A 6,114-nucleotide genomic window follows, 5' to 3' on the forward strand; every position below is an offset into this window, starting at 1 on the left:
TCTCTCTCTTCTAGGTTATGGCTGGGTTAGTAGGGTGATTGTTAAACCCTGTTAGTTTCTCTCTCTCTTCTAGGTTATGGCTGGGTTAGTGGTTAGTAGGGTGATTGTTAAACCCTGTTAGTGTTTCTCTTCCATGTGAGAAGCTATTGTAGTATTTCAAAGCAGATCCACAGTAATTATTTGTAACAATATTTTTTTACGTGTTCCAGAACAGTCACTTTAAAGAACAACAAAACACAATTTTGCAAAATGATCTCACACTAAACAATAAGAATAGGTTGTTGCTGTAAGACAGAGCTTGAAGGTGGAGCAGGTAGATACAGGTAGATACAGGTAGATACAAACACAATGTTAGCTTGATTCTTCCCATGGCGTAATTTTGCCTTCTCAAATAGAAGATGGCTGTGTCGGTTCTGTCTCTGTCTGTCTGTCTCTCTGTCTGAGTGTCTGTCTGTCTGAGTGTCTGTCTGTCTGAGTGTCTGTCTGTCTGAGTGTCTTTCTGTCTGCGTTCGTCGGGGTTACTTCATAGCATTGAGGCAGTTTCCCTCTGGCTATAATTTATATATTTTTTTTACATACACAGTATCAGTCAAAAGTTTGGACTCACCTATTTGTATTATTTTCTACATTGTAGTGAAGTAGTGAAGACATCAAAACTATGAAATAACACATGGAATCATGACAGCTTTGCACACTCTTGGCATTCTCTTAACCAGCTTCATTAGGAATGCTTTTCCACCAGTCTTGAAGGAGTTCCCACATATGCTGAGCACTTGTTGGCTGCTTTTCCTTCACTCTGTGGTCCAACTCTTCCCAAACCATCTCAATTGGGTTGAGGTCGGGTGATTGTGGAGGCCAAGTCATCTGATGAAGCACTCCATCACTCCCCTTCTTGGTCAAATTGCCCTTACACAGCCTGGAGGTGTGTTGGGTCATTGTCCTGTTGATAAACAAATGGTAGTCCCACTAAGCGCAAACCAGAAGGGATGGCGTATCGCTGCAGAATGATGTGGTAGCCATGCTGGTTAAGTGTGCCTTGAATTCTAAATAAATCACTGACTGTCACCAGCAAAGCACCCCCACACCTCCTCCTCCATGCTTCACGGTGGGAACCACACACCATCACACCACCTACTCCATGCTTCTCGGTGGGAACCACACACCATCACACCTCCTCCTCCATGCTTCACGGTGGGAACCACACATGCGGACATCATCTGTTCACCTACTCTGGGTCTCACAAAGATCTCACCAAAAATCTCACATTTGGACTCATCAGACCTCTGTGAAACTCTGTGAAACATTTATTTGGCTGTGCAGTTAACTCTAATGAACTTATCCTCTGCAGCAGAGGTAACTCTGTGTCTTCCTATTCTCTGGCGGTCCTCATGAGAGCCAGTTTCATCATTGCGCTTGATGGTTTTTGCGACTGCACTTGAAGAAACTTTGAAAAGTCTTGAAAAGTAATGATGGACTGTCATTTTTCTTTGCTTATTTGAGCTGTTCTTGCCATAATATGGACTCGGTCTTTTACCAAATAGGGCTATCTTCTGTATACTACCCCTACATTGTCACAACACAACTGATTGGCTCAAACGCATTAAGAAGGCAAGAAATTCCAGAAATGTACTTTTAACAAGGCACAGCTGTTAATTGAAATGTATTCCAGGTGACGACCTCATGAAGCTGGTTGAGAGAATGCCAAGAGTGTGCAAAGCTGTCATCAAGGCAAAGGGTGGCTTCTTTGAAGAATCTCAAATATAAAATACATTTGGATTTGTTTACCACTTTTTTGGTTGCTACGTGATTCCATATGTGTTATTTTATAGTTTTTATGTCTTTTATTCTACAATGTAGAAAATAGTTTTAAAAAAAAAGAAAGAAAGAAAAACCCTGTAATGAGTAGGTGTGTCCAAACTTTTGACTGGTACTGTAAGTTGCTGTAAGTTGCTCCCTCGCTTCACCACAAGCCAGTCTTCCTAGTCCCATCTGGTTCTGCTCTGGCCTGTGGCTGTGAGACAGAGAGAGAGAGAGGGGGGGGGGGGGGTAGAGAGAGAGAGAGAGAGAGAGAGAGAGAGAGAGAGAGAGAGCGAGAGAGAGAGAGAGAGAGAGAGAGAGAGAGAGAGAGAGAGAGAGAGAGAGAGAGAGAGAGAGAGAGAGAGAGAGAGAGAGAGAGAGAGATGGGGGGGTGGAGAGAGAGAGAGAGAGAGAGAGAGAGAGAGAGAGATGATGAAGGAGAAGATTACATAAAAGTCTTGGACAAATTCTATTTCACACACAAACCACAATCTGACTTCAGTTCAGTCATGGAAAAACACTTCCAGCTCTACACATCATTTGGGTTGCATGGACATTGATATTCAATAAATCTACACAGCCCTGACTACTTGACGAGTACAGATCAGTCTTTTTTAGAGTCATCTCTTTCTGCTCTAGAGCAGACCTGGGTTCAAATACTATTTGAAATATTTATCCTGCCTTGAGTTTCCTTTATCCTGTCAGGGGTGGACACATTTACTATTTTTTTTGTGATTATTCTGTTGATTCCATTCCACCAGGCAAGCTGAATCAAGTGATTAAATTATTTTTTAAATGCTTCCGAATACTGTTTGGACCCAGACCTGCTTCCAGAGGCTCTATCTGAGGCTTAACGCTTTGGGTGGAGTTTTGTTGCACATGTTGTAGATTGGCGTAATGTTTGTTTCTGGGGCAACGACACAATACAGTCAATACAGTGACAACCACCCAAATAGTTTCTGGATCTGCAGACGATGTTGATATCGGACCAGCCGTGCCAATTTATCTTTATAATCACCGTAAATTCAAAATGTTGGTGACATTTAGGACATACTTGCATAGTCTTACGATCCAAGATTTGTTTAATTGGTAAAAGATGCTAAATGTAAAAAGAAAGAAACATTTCCTATTTTTGTTCTGTTCATCTGTGTATAAAAGAGGAAGATAAGAAAACATAAAATAGTGTATAAAATAATAAACAACTCAATTTATTAACTCTGACACTGTCTTATGTGTCTGCTTGAAAGTCTCACATCAAACAACAACTACAATAAAATCGCCACGGTATGAAACCATATTAGTTTAAACCCCTCTCAACGGCTGTTCCAGCTGTCTGAACACACACACACACACACACACACACACACACAATATAGATCAAACAGGTTGGGTGGTGGGCTGCAGTGTTGTGTAACGTGATCCAGTAGCCATTTTCGCGTCAATCAGGTCAACCACATCACACACACAGGAGAGAACATGTCGGCTCAACCTAAACCTGTGGGATTGAAGAGAGAACATGTCGGCTCAACCTAAACCTGTGGGATTGAAGAGAGAACATGTCGGCTCAACCTAAACCTGTGGGATTGAAGAGAGAACACGTCGGCTCAACCTAAACCTGTGGGATTGAAGAGAGAACACGTCGGCTCAACCTAAACCTGTGGGATTGAAGAGAAAACACGTTGGCTCAACCTAAACCTGTGGGATTGAAGAGAGAACACGTCGGCTCAACCTAAACCTGTGGGATTGAAGAGAGAACACGTCGGCTCAACCTAAACCTGTGGGATTGAAGAGAGAACACGTCGGCTCAACCTAAACCTGTGGGATTGAAGAGAGAACATGTCGGCTCAACCTAAACCTGTGGGATTGAAGAGAGAACACGTCGGCTCAACCTAAACCTGTGGGATTGAAGAGAGAACATGTCGGCTCAACCTAAACCTGTGGGATTGAAGAGAGAACACGTCGGCTCAACCTAAACCTGTGGGATTGAAGAGAGAACATGTCGGCTCAACCTAAACCTGTGGGATTGAAGAGAGAACACGTCGGCTCAACCTAAACCTGTGGGATTGAAGAGAGAACACGTCGGCTCAACCTAAACCTGTGGGATTGAAGAGAGAACATGTCGGCTCAACCTAAACCTGTGTGGATTGAAGAGAGAACATGTCGGCTCAACCTAAACCTGTGGGATTGAAGAGAGAACACGTCGGCTCAACCTAAACCTGTGGGATTGAAGAGAGAACACGTCGGCTCAACCTAAACCTGTGGGATTGAAGAGAGAACATGTCGGCTCAACCTAAACCTGTGTGGATTGAAGAGAGAACATGTCGGCTCAACCTAAACCTGTGGGATTGAAGAGAGAACATGTCGGCTCAACCTAAACCTGTGGGATTGAAGAGAGAACAGGATAAGATCTTAAATTCAGGATATTGGTATTTTTCAGGTTCGCCCCATATAGGATCAAGATTTACCAAGCGTTTGTTTTCAGGTGGATAGTTTTGTCTTTCTGATAGGACGAATATGAGTATAGTCACTTGAAACAAGATGACTTGGGTTTGAAAGAGCCTGGATTCAATCCGTGTTACAATGTAAAGGTTCAGTACTTTCCGATTGTGCCGCCATATGCAGCATTTACCGTGAACGTTGCCGTTAAATTTCAATGGCGCCATAACGCGGGATCTTCCACCATACTGCTGCAATACAGATTGAATTCAGGCCCAAGTTGGCGATCAATAGAATTTAATCTCTAGTGTCATCAGAACTCTGTGTCGTTGTTCTGACCAAGCCGATTCTGATTGGTTGGGCAGGGTTCCATCTCAAACTCTTGGCACCTGTGTGTAAAATATTCAGGAGCATTCTGTAGCCTGGAGCCTAGAGCCTGGAGCCTAGCCTGGAGCCTAGAGCCTGGAGCCTGGATCCTAGAGCCTAGAGCCTGGAGCCTGGATCCTAGCCTGGAGCCTAGAGCCTGGAGCCCAGAGCCTCTCTGGACCATGAAGATTAGTTAGATCAGGCTCTCGCCATGCAAGAGTCAGATATCAAGATACTGTTGAATAATATTTATCTTTAACCTATCTACTACGCGTTACCTATTCATAAGCATTCAAAAAAGACGTGAAAGGGTCAAACAATATCATAGAGAAAAAGCAATTTTCTGCTCCCAAAAAGTGATCTTTTTATAAAGCATAATATCATACAACACGTTTCTCCATTGCTTTTTAACACTTGAAATCTTGTATGGAGGTGAACCACTATTCATTTCGATCCCAATGTGTTAGTGGATCAACAGCTCTGTTTGAAGAAGGTAGATGTGACGGCAGTCACTCTTTTATTAATATTTCAACTAAAACAAAAATATAAATGCAAATCAGTCAATTGAAATAAATTAATTTGGCCCTAATCTATGGATTTCACATGATTGGGCAGGGGCGCAGCCATGGGTGGGCCTGGGAGGGCATAGGCCCACCCACTTGGGGGTCAGGTCCACTCAGCCAGTCAGAATTCGTTTTTCTCCACAAAATAGCTTTATTACAGACAGAAATACCCCTCAGTTTCATCAGCTGTCCGGGTTGCTGGTCTCAGATGAACCCACAGGTGAAGAAGCCAGATATGGAGGTCCTGGGCTGGCGTGGTTACACGTGGTCTGCGGTTGTGGAGGTCCTGGGCTGGCGTGGTTACATGTGGTCTGTGGTTGTGAGGTCAGTCGGACTTACTGCGAAATTCTCTAAAATGGCGTTGGAGGCGGCTTATGGTAGAAAGATGAACATTACATTCTCTGGCAACAGCTCTGGTGAACATTCAGTCAGCATGCCAATTGCAATCTCCGTCAAAACTTGAGGCATCTGTGGCGTTGTGTAACAAAACTGCACAAAAGGCTGGGGCCATTTTTTTTGGTCCCCAGCACAAGGTGCACCTGTGTAATGATCGTGCTGTTCAATCAGTTTCTTGATACTCCACTCCTGTCAAGTGGGTGGATTATCTTGGCAAAGGAGAAATTATCACTGACAGGGATGTAACCACATTTGTGTACAACATTTCAGAAAAATAAGCATTTTTGTGCGTAATTAAACATTTCTGGGATCTTTTATTTCAGCTCATGAAACATGGGACCAACACTTTCCATGTTGCGTTTATATTTTTGTTCAGTAGAATTGTTATTATAGTAGGCTGAGGTAACGTTCAGTCCTTAGGCCCTGTGTGTTAGACTACACCCTTCCACATTATCTTTGTTAAAAAACAATAAACTGGTATAAGGCTTTTTATTTCCTATGTAAAACCTACAATGTATTTTTTACAATAATCAAATTGTTGCAGCTGACAGAATGT

This window comes from Oncorhynchus mykiss, chromosome 28, assembly GCF_057628025.1.
Source record: "Oncorhynchus mykiss isolate SJ-2025 chromosome 28, ASM5762802v1, whole genome shotgun sequence".
NCBI lineage: Eukaryota > Metazoa > Chordata > Actinopteri > Salmoniformes > Salmonidae > Oncorhynchus > Oncorhynchus mykiss.